The sequence below is a fragment of the Pezoporus occidentalis genome, unplaced genomic scaffold (genome assembly GCF_034315485.1).
Source record: "Pezoporus occidentalis ecotype Australia unplaced genomic scaffold, CSIRO_AGI_Poc_V1 ctg160, whole genome shotgun sequence".
NCBI classification, from domain to species: domain Eukaryota; kingdom Metazoa; phylum Chordata; class Aves; order Psittaciformes; family Psittacidae; genus Pezoporus; species Pezoporus occidentalis.
The window spans coordinates 1964265-1974632 of record NW_026913426.1 but is presented as its reverse complement, the minus strand read 5'-3'; positions in this window follow the sequence as shown (position 1 = coordinate 1974632).

Sequence of the window (10368 nt, the reverse complement as noted above, 5' to 3'; positions counted from 1 at the left end):
AGGGACCAGTAATGGTGATATTCATAGAAAAACACTTAGAAAATGAAACTACCCCAGGCCAGCTCCTTTGTTGGTGAACCCAGATGTACCTCAGTGGCAGGCAGTCCTACGTGGCTATGGCCCGTGTATGATGAAACTAGATCTTACTTGCATTAAATGTTTCCATTTTGCTGTTCAAAAACATTTCAGTGAAACAGTTTATACAAAATGATGGGGGGAAAATGGTTGAAGTGAGTCCATTTCCCTTATCTTGGGGAAAAATCTTGGGTTAAAGCTTAGAAAACTCAGTACTTTCTAGTTTTTCCAAAGAAATGTCCTACTGTTATGAAATTGTGACAAAATGTAAAATTCCTTCAAAGCTGAAGGTTTCCAAGCATTCCCAGCAGGTCGATGCAGTGTTAGAAAGAGTTTTGTACAGTTCCCCTCCCTCCCCTGTTGCGTTGGACGTGCTTCTCACCCATGCTCCAAAGCTGCTCTACAAAGACAAGGAAACAAGTGGCGACTGAATATCGTTCTCAGTAAATCCAACAGGAAACCTTTCCATTGCCTTCTGTACATTCTGGGGCAGTCCCAAACAGAAAATCAGAGCCAGATAAGGGCTGCCTAATTCTACTGGGTTCTTCTGTGTGGCCTTCTGTTATCCCTGAATACGAACTTCAGCCTTACCAGAAGCGCTCCTGCCTCCACTCACTGTCCTCTGTGCTAAACTTGTGTAAACCCACACCACAATTCCAGTGCTGCGCTGTCCTGTTTGGAATCGACAGCAAACGTTTAGCCTTGCCAGGAGCATATCTGGGAGGGATTTTTATGTCTGTGGGGACAGTAGCACTGACCCTTGTGCGGGTCCTTGTGCGACGGAGCCGGCGCAGACGGGTTGGCACCTCTGCAAAAGCCAAAAGCATCACCTTTGCCTTTGCTGTCTGCCACAGCACTCAGATCTCCCACACGGTCCTGGAATGTGCCTCTTGTCTGCTACCCGGCTGGCTTGGGAAGTTTTGAAAAGGTTTAATTTAGCTCTCATTTGAGTCCCTTTGTGCTGCCAAAAAATCTGAACTTTGGTTCCAAGCGGAGCTTAGGAATCCTGGTTCCCAGGAGAAAAGAGGAGGGAAGAACAGGGGAGAAAAAGTTACACATTTTAAAAGAGAGAGAAAGAGATGACACCAGATAATATGTGTATTTCCCCCCCCCTTTTAAAGGGGAAGTTGTTACATGTTCTTATCTGCTTCAAGCTGTAGCACCGATGAGTGACCAGCTCCAAAACTTGGATTAACAGCGACACTCGGTGGCCAGCTCTAACCACCCGCGTTGGCCTTTCCGGGGCCCTGGTGGCTTTGCTGTCGTGACAATTCTCTGTCTATGCCTATTTGACATGTACAGATGTGTAAGGGCAGCCTGTGCTCTGAGGAGCAGCAGCATGGTCCTGTGTGTTGCTCAGCTGAATCAATACAGTGTTGATAAACCTTGTCATGCTAGTGCAAGTGCAGCAATAGTTGGTGCATTGCTTAGAGCCCCGAGTCCTGCCTCATGAGGATGCACAAGAATCTCAGCTTTCATTTTGAAAATTCCTTGTACTTGTGTGGAAAAGCTTGATAATGTAATCCAAGCAATCCTTAAGGATTTAAATATCTGGAGGCAAATGGAAAAGAGGAAAAGAAAGGGAAAAACCAATGTGAGTTCTCTGCTACGCATTTGAAATAGCCTCATTACTTTGGAGATCTTGTGGCTGCTCTGCTTGTTGAAATGAAATGAAATGATTTCCAGTGTCTTACAATTTGATCTAAATATCCATAATACAGTAGCATAGCTACAGAAATAAGTTCTTCTTTCTTGTATGAGAAGAACATGTATTAAAGCTGCATTTGCCATTTCCTACTAATCTTCCCTTTTAAAGTCTTTTCCCCTTTCTCAGTGACATGAGTATATCCAGCTACCTCTGTAAAACACAGCAGCTTTGATCTCACTAGCTCAGATAGTCAACATTTGTGTATCTACAGCTATTAATAGTTTGTGGTGCCATCCCAGTAATTAGACAGACAAGACACTTCATGTGTGCAAGTCAGAAGCAGATACACAAGGTAGCAGTCCTGGAGACAGCATCTGCAGGAAGATATTTCTTTCCTATCTGGTTATGACATCTGTTAGCAGTTTAACAACCAGCTGTCAGCGAGAAAACTCTGTGTCTCCTCAGAAGATCAGCAATGGGACATTTCCAATGATCTTGTTGACCTCAGCTGTCAAACATAATCGGGTTACCACACCACGCAGTGAGCTGTGTAGAGCTGTCAGTTTATTTAACACCCAAAGGACGCAATCCTGCAGCCCACTCACCAGTCAGTGGCACTGCTGATACAGAAGGATTTCCCCAGAAGGAGTTCTGTATGAAAATACTACTGGTAATTAGTTTACTAATGGCTGCAGGCAAAGTTATGATGGAAAGAGCAAGAATAAAGGCATTTATGTCTAGAGAGAAGAGGTTTCACTGTGAAAGTTATTCATGCACTGTGGCAGGGGACACCAGTGGCCAAAGACTGTCAAGTTTTCAAGCTGGCTGCAGAGCAGGATGAGGAGATGTTATGCTGGAGATGTCAAAAGATCTTAGGGAGTTGGGGACCCAAATGCCAGGCACATGTGAATGGAAGTTAAGTAGCGCATCCCAACTTGCCTTGTAGAGGTGCTGAATATGTGAAGTCCTCTACCACCATGAAAAGTAGATTGCTAGGATCCAATTCACAGAGGATTGTTGGAACTATGCTTCAAACTTTTGTACTATAAATTATATACTGTAGAAAATTTAAGTTTATACTTTGGCTGAGAATTATATTCCGTGCTACTGACCATTTCCAAACATGAGAAAGGTTACCTGTTTTGGAAGGGGTATAAACTTGCATTAGGTAAAAGCCTGACATACACTGGGGGAAGTTGAACTGCCACACTAATCTGCTGCTGGATGAAAAATAGAGCAGAGAACAAATCTGGGAAGGGAGGGGAATGTGGGGGGTGTGTGGAATAACCAGCTGGGGAAACACATTGGTCCCTTCAGCTTAACATTGAGCTACCCTCATGACTGAAAGATCTTCATAAAGCAGGAAACCTCAGCCTGAACCAGTTCTTACTACAGCAACATAAGTAATGACACTGGAGACTTGTAGTGAAATAAGGCTGAGGGAATTAAGAGGAGAATCAGACCCTCTTGTTAATTAATGAAGAACCCCAAAGTTTCAAAGGAGCGGGCAACAATGCTTTATGTTTCTGTGTCACTCTTCATTTGAAGTTCTGGATGCTTCACAAATTGTAGTTAAGCTTCAGAACAAGTGTTTTACAGATTACCAGAAGAAGGTGCATGGAGATTAAACAATTTGTCCAGATTGACAGGGTGAGTGAAAGCAGGAGGGGAAGCAGGGGTATGTCCTGCTTTCCGTTGCAGAAGCAGCATCCCATATGTTTGGGAGCCCAGTGCTACTCCTGTGTGCATAAAGCTAGTTATAAATTTAATGTTCCAGGATTAAGATTGGCAAATAGTCCATAAAGAAGCCTGAAGTAGTTATATTGGTGAACTAAGCTATTGCACATCACCAGCAGTTCTCAACAGCGTACAGTGCCTCCATATATATGATCTCAAATAGTGTTTTATAAAGAGGATACTGGTAAGCAAGGAGCTTTCCAAGAAGGGGTGTTCAAAGGTATCACAGTTATGGCTGTATATAGCCCAGACACTGCATAAATACTGCTCACATTTCATGCTTCATTAAGTTCTTTTGTAGATTAAGCCATGTTTGCACAGAATGCTTTAAACCTATCTGCACTGATCCCATGCATTTACCGCATGCCTTACAGCTGCGGCTGCTTGATCCCACTCCATTAGCAGTTCTGTGAGCCATAGGATATGAGCTGGCCAGCAGGGACGTGCACATGGGTATGGACAGGGCAGAGAGGTGTGAATTCTCTGATGTCTTATTTGTGATAGATCCATTTCTGCAAAGTCATTGTAAATCACTGTCATTCTGATCTAGCTTGGTTCCCCATTTCATTCACACTGCCCTGAACATGCTGACCTCAAGTGCTGTTGCACCTGATTAAAGATAGGTGGGTAGAAAAAGAGTTGGGTTCAAGTGTAGCTAAACATCTTAAATTCATGCTGTGGGCCAGATCTTGAGCTGATGTATTTCAGCAAGGATGTTATTCTATATCTGCTGAAGACATAGCTTCTGGGTTTTGATTAGCCAGAAAATAGCTTCTAAAAAGCCTGGGAATATAATATGCTGGGAATTCTTCACAGACTGTTTTTCCATTAGAACTGGCTGCCAGCCTGCTTACGAGGCTGTCTGACATCAGGTATATCTTTCCTAGGAAGTCTCCATTATCTGATACTGGTATTATTTTTGTGCCAATGATTGAATTACACTATTCTGTTCTTATTTCAAAATGAAACCATTCTAATGTAAAAGCCATGGATGGATAATATCCTTTAATTCAACTGGCTGAAGACACTTCCTCTTGGTTTAACCAACTCAATCTAAGAAATGAAGTGGTCAAGAAACTGTAGTCTGAAAGAGCTCACGAGTTACATGCCAGGGAGCTGATCAGACAGCTGTCTGAGCCAGGGGAAGTAAATACCGATCTCATTCACGCTGATCAAAACTCAGTTACATGCTAAAAGTCCCAGGAACCACTTTGATCAGCCGAGGCTGAGATCACCATCACCAGCTATCTAACAGCAGCACTTGGCCACAGCTGCAAATTAGATCTCACATCTCCATAAGGAAGCACCCTGTCCAACTGGAGCAGTGACTTCAGGAGCAAGGAGTGTTTGGGGATGTTTTTGTCGCTGACTGGAGTTGAGCAGAGACTGATGAGGTGTTATGCTGAGACACCTCAAAGGAACTGAGTTTTGGAAATCCTCAAGCCATCAGGCTGTTCTCAGGGCTGGCTCAAGTGAGGCAGCCCACAACAGGCATGCAGAGTCACTAGTCCCTTTTCAGAAGCATCAGTCTTCATCTGCCTAGCAGACAGATTGGGAAATCAGGCTAATGTAGACATATTAGCTGTGAAAAGCCTTGAAAGTTCTACAAATCTAAAAAAGGGACTTATTAGTGCCTGTAAAATCTGCATGTATAGGGCAGGATTTCTTCCTGCCCTGAGCAGCAGAACATGCTGTACTGTCGCTGTTGTCCCCACTACACTGCTAATGATGCTGGTTTTATGAATAGGCATTGGAAAAAGCTGACTGTCATCTTAGCACTGCTGGGACTCAGCCAGCCTGTCCACTCGCCCTTATTCTAATAGCACTGATACTCACTGTGATGTGTTGCTTTTGAGGATGAATTAAGGCACAGAAGAAAATATTTCTTATAGTGATGCAAACTGAAAATGGTTTGGTTCAGTTTAGAGCAACTGTGCTCTAAGTGATTTGGGAACCAGCCTGAATCAGTTTGAGCCACTTCCACAGCTCATTCTACACCCATTGCTCTTGGTGTTGTCTCTTAACAGGACTAAATATCATCATGAGATAATTTATTAAATACTTGAATTCACTTTGCAGTTAGAGACCATGAAAACAGTTAGAGACCCCGGAAACAGGCTGAGAATGACTACAGCACATTAATACGACCACATTGTACTTTGATTCAAGGATCATGCAAAAGGTATTGGTAATCCACCACTGGAAACTGAACACACTTTCATTGTGTTCAATGCATTTATTCAGGAGATGGATTCTTTCGTATTTCTCTCTTACCTTCTCCCACTCATCTTCCCTGTGACTCTCATCCTGGGACTCTGATGAGGACTATAAAAATACATGTGTTGGCTTTGAGAGGCAAAATGATTCCCCCATCTATGATGACAGTAACATTGACTAAAAGCGAATGAAACGGGCGGCATTATGATGTCAGGAGGATCAGAGCCAAAGGTGGTTTTCTGAACGGAGACTCTGCATGAATCTCCCCAGACTACCCAGCAGTCAGGGAGATTATATTCTCAACTGTTAGAGCTGTTTACACATACCAGCCAGCACTGACTGCCTCTTTGTGGCAAGTTGTTTACATGAATTTATTTTGGGAAAATTCCATTAGACGGGACCAAGATTTCTTCATAAATCATTGAATTTAGCTTGTGTCCTGATAAAATCTGGTTAGTCATTTATTCTTCTGAGCAGCGCTTGGGTAGGAGTGCTCATTATTTGCAAGGAGCAACTTACATGGGTAATATAAAAATACTGGATTGCCTATGGCTGTTTTCAGTGGTGGATATTTTACTCTACTGGGAAAGATGTAATAGAAAATGACCCTCCTTACCAATTCATCTAATAAAACAAAGCACTCATTAACTACAGTCACAGACCTAACGTATGCTCTGCATTTTGCTAATTTAGCCAGCCAAAATCTCCCAGCGAGGCCCTGAAACCGCTTTGAAAATGGTCCTGCGGATGTGTTTGGTGTAATCTGCATTGCTGTGTCCTCCGGAGCAGTAGGGATCTGGCTGGAGATACTACTGCAGCTGCAGTGTTTGGCTCTCTCGTGTTCAAAGATGCTGTTGGACTGGGCTGCAGTGTCCTCATTTCATGCACTAGCAGAGAGCGAGTTTTCCCAATTTACCACATCGTGGGAGGGATGGAGAGAGGTTGAGAGGACACACAATTCATTCCTTAGTTTTGAACAGAAACTTATTCTTGCTTTGAACTAGCAGAGGCGCTTGCTCTGCGATTTCAGGTGAACATACAAAATGTATGAAGAAATCTAATAACCTTAAAATTCTATAATTTATAAAGCATCTTTCTGCCTATTTGTGACTTCTTTGCTAGTATTTGCTTCAATCCGCATAGTGTATATCAACACTATACGAAGATTCATTTAAAAAAGGCCCAAAAAGCAAAGCTGGGCTTTACATGTCAGTTTTAATACAAACTTCTGGCACGTTCAGACCCAGGATTTTGGTTGCTTCATTTCAAGTAAATGGACCAGGGTCAGATTCTTTGTCAGTACAATTGGAATGACTTTTTTTATAATGAACTGTCTGCATCAGTTTACACTAACATGGAATTTGACACCTTGCCATTGAATGGAAGGTGGCTTTTCATCCTCTAAATTCACACAGGCGTATTAATCCAACACTGAGGTTTGGCATAATCTCTAATTTTATATAGCACATTTCTTCTCCAAGTGCCTCACAAATATCAGTCAAACGCAGCCATGTCTGGTGGGGAAGTTAGAAACATTCCACAATGCTCACTAAAGAAGGCAACTTAACGCCTCCTTTTATTAAAAATAACATTAATTCAGAGAACCACAGCTTCAATTGTGTTGGAAATACTCAGTCACTCAGACTAAACGGCATGAGGCGCAGTTAATGAGGTGTTTAGCTGCTCCTTCCAGAGCCTGTACCTCTGCTTCAGGCAGTCTCTGTGTCTCTTGGATGAGTCTAGATTTTTACCTTGAATTAATAATCTGCACTTAAGAGGTTGTCTTGAGGAGATTGCAGTTCCCATAAAGACAAACTGATCCTGCCTTGTGCAAATAAGGCTGTTCCCACTCAAGTTACATGAGAGTAAAGAGTTGGCAATGATGCTGTTAGTTGCTTCAAGCAGTGTTTTGTTATGGAAGAAATATTTCTGATATTTGACATTTTTGGGATGTTGAATTCTTTACTCCATTCTTTGTATCTTCACCTTCACCAGGAAAACCCCATATGCAGTTATTGCATCTGCAGTATGTCTCAGTCCTAAAAGCAGGTCCTCTGAGTAAGATCTCTCTTTGTGTGCAAACTACTCAGATGAAGATTTAGGCTATCTTCTCAAGGAGGAAACACAAAACCTTCTAGACAACAGGAAAAGGCAAGGATGGCACAGGTGGTTTGTAGGTTAGTCTATGGATTAACTGAAATAAAATAATTCAATTAAGTCAAATAAAGAGGGTTTAATGGTTGGTAAAAGACAGACTGGCAGAGCTGGAGTCTGGATGTTCGCTGCAAGTGGCATCATGCCAATCCTATAAGCTTCCTCCTTGCACCCTGTGCTGCAGATGCAGGTTTCAGGGCTGCTGTTTAACTCTGCAGGAGCAGTGGCAGCAGTGGATATCAAGTGGAAAGTGAGTTCCACATGTGCAGATCCAGGTGGAGGTGTTTCCCTTGCTGCAAGCTGCCACACCACTGCTGATGTTCAGGACTTCCCTACATGAGCAACAGCTTTGTTTTCCAGCTTGGGTTCCTGAAGGACTCTCGCAGCAGCCTTTCCCTGAGAAATGCACAGAATCAACCTACTTCTCAGCCAGCTCAGCCTTGAACTCTGCTTGTTTGGGCCAGCCGACTTCAGGAGCTCACCAGCCACAGCTGAGCATTTGAGCATCCCTGGAAGAACAGACGTTGCTGAGGTCAAAAACTTGGGTGTGAATTGGACCCCAAAAGAGTACACATGACGCTTTACTTTCACTTAGCACAATGTGGGAAGTTCTTGAGTAGCAACAAGCTTCAGGCCAAGCAGTTAGTTCATTTTTTTTCTCTCCCTTTATTAATTGTTTGCTTTTAAAAACAGATTGGCACATCCAGTGATCATGAAAGCCCTGGACGGATCCAGTTGTAGTGTGGGCAGGATTTGCGTGAGTGCCTCTACAGAGCTCTGCCAATGCACTTTTGTCCTGGCCAATTCCTTCCCTTCCAAACCTTGGCCTCTTCAATGCAGACACTACCAAGTCAGGAAGAACTGAGACGTATTATTAGGTGGTTTTGAGCTGTGGATGCTTGCCTACAGAAAATGCTGTGCTTGCTTTCTCCCTGACCAGACACAGCACTTATGCTAGGCTTCCAGAGGTAAGACTAAATGTGACTAATATGGAAAGGAAATGGTGAAGAAGGGCCATATTCACACCACTTGCCAAAATATGCCCTGTGGTGAGGGCCCTGCCGTGGGGAGTTCCAGGGGATGTTGTGCTTTCTAGAGCGTTAGGCAATGATGTGGCTCCAGTCTGTCTTGGGGATAGGATTCCCCTTGTTGGCTGAACATGGAGGCCTCTATCTTAGGTTGCTGTGCTATGCCTATCTCTACAGTGCCCAAACCCATCCCTGGCTAAGGGCAGAACCTGCAAGTCCTCTTGCTTCCAAAGGACAAAGGGGACCATTGTGGCCTCCCCTAGCACAGAGCTGGTAGGTGGAGTAGATCCTGGCTGTTATTCCCTGATAATTCACATACACATGCTGGGGCTCCCCATACCCAGGGGCTAGGCAAGGTCTGAAAGGCAGCGTGTCTAGTGACCAGAGATCCAGAGAACCTGGTTTCTGCCTGGCTCTGCCTGGTTTTCTGTGTGACTTCAGGGAAAACTATTTGGCATGTTTGTTTCTCTTCACCTTATTTGCCTTTTACATGATGGTAGAGCACTATCATGTAATTGCATGCACTTGAGGGGGCTATGGTGTTATAAATGATGAGGCATTGAAGATCATGTTCTTCAAGCTGGAAGATGTCACACTAAAATGAGTAAATGCAGAGACTGGAGGGGTTTGATGCTACCCCCAATAGATAGCAACTTTTAACTGATTAAAATTACAAGATTAGGGAAAACTTTAGCTTCCTAAAAACTTACAAAGTGGCGATTGGTAAGCGGAGGAAAGCTGTCTATCAAACAGAACGAAGAACTCACAGAAAACAGTTTCCCCTATGCCTAAAGGCAGGGGCTATAAAATAGAAGTTTTTTTCCCTTCACAAATCATTTAAACATAAGTAAGAAATCAGTAGCTCCCTCTTCAGAAGCACCCTAAGGAATAAAAATGCAGTGAATCATGGGTATTTTATTACTAGTCTGTGTGTCTATCTGATGGCAGGCATCAATGGCTTCCCTTACACAGGCTGCCCAGGGGGATAGAGGAATGCAGGGAATAGCTTACTAGTTTCTGTGTCTGTCTAGTGGCAGAGATCCATGTTTTCTTATAGAAGACACTGTGGTAATGCACGGGCAGCATTGCAGTGCGTGTGCCTGGCTTTCTGGTGGCAAAGCATAAAGTGGGATTGAAATGTTGCCACTCACGAAGCGCCTGCTGTGCCAGCGAGGCACGATCAGCCCCATGCAGTAGAGGCAGGAACCTTTCCCCATGCAGATTTGTTAAGGGTAGCCAAGGACAAATGTTAGGAGACCAGAAGTGCTGGGAGGGGAATATCCAGTTTAATAATAGAAACAGATACTGATATAGGGGTTTGTTCTGCCTTATGGGGAGGGAATACAGGTAGAAAGGTAGTGGTTAACACTCAGGTTAGGGTGGAAGTGCAATAAGGCATCAAATGCTTACATGGGTGCATCTTACTGCTTTCAGAGAGCTGCTTCTGTGTGACTCTTGACAACAATGCAAACCAGGAAGGTCCCAGTACTTAACTCCCCACATAGTCTG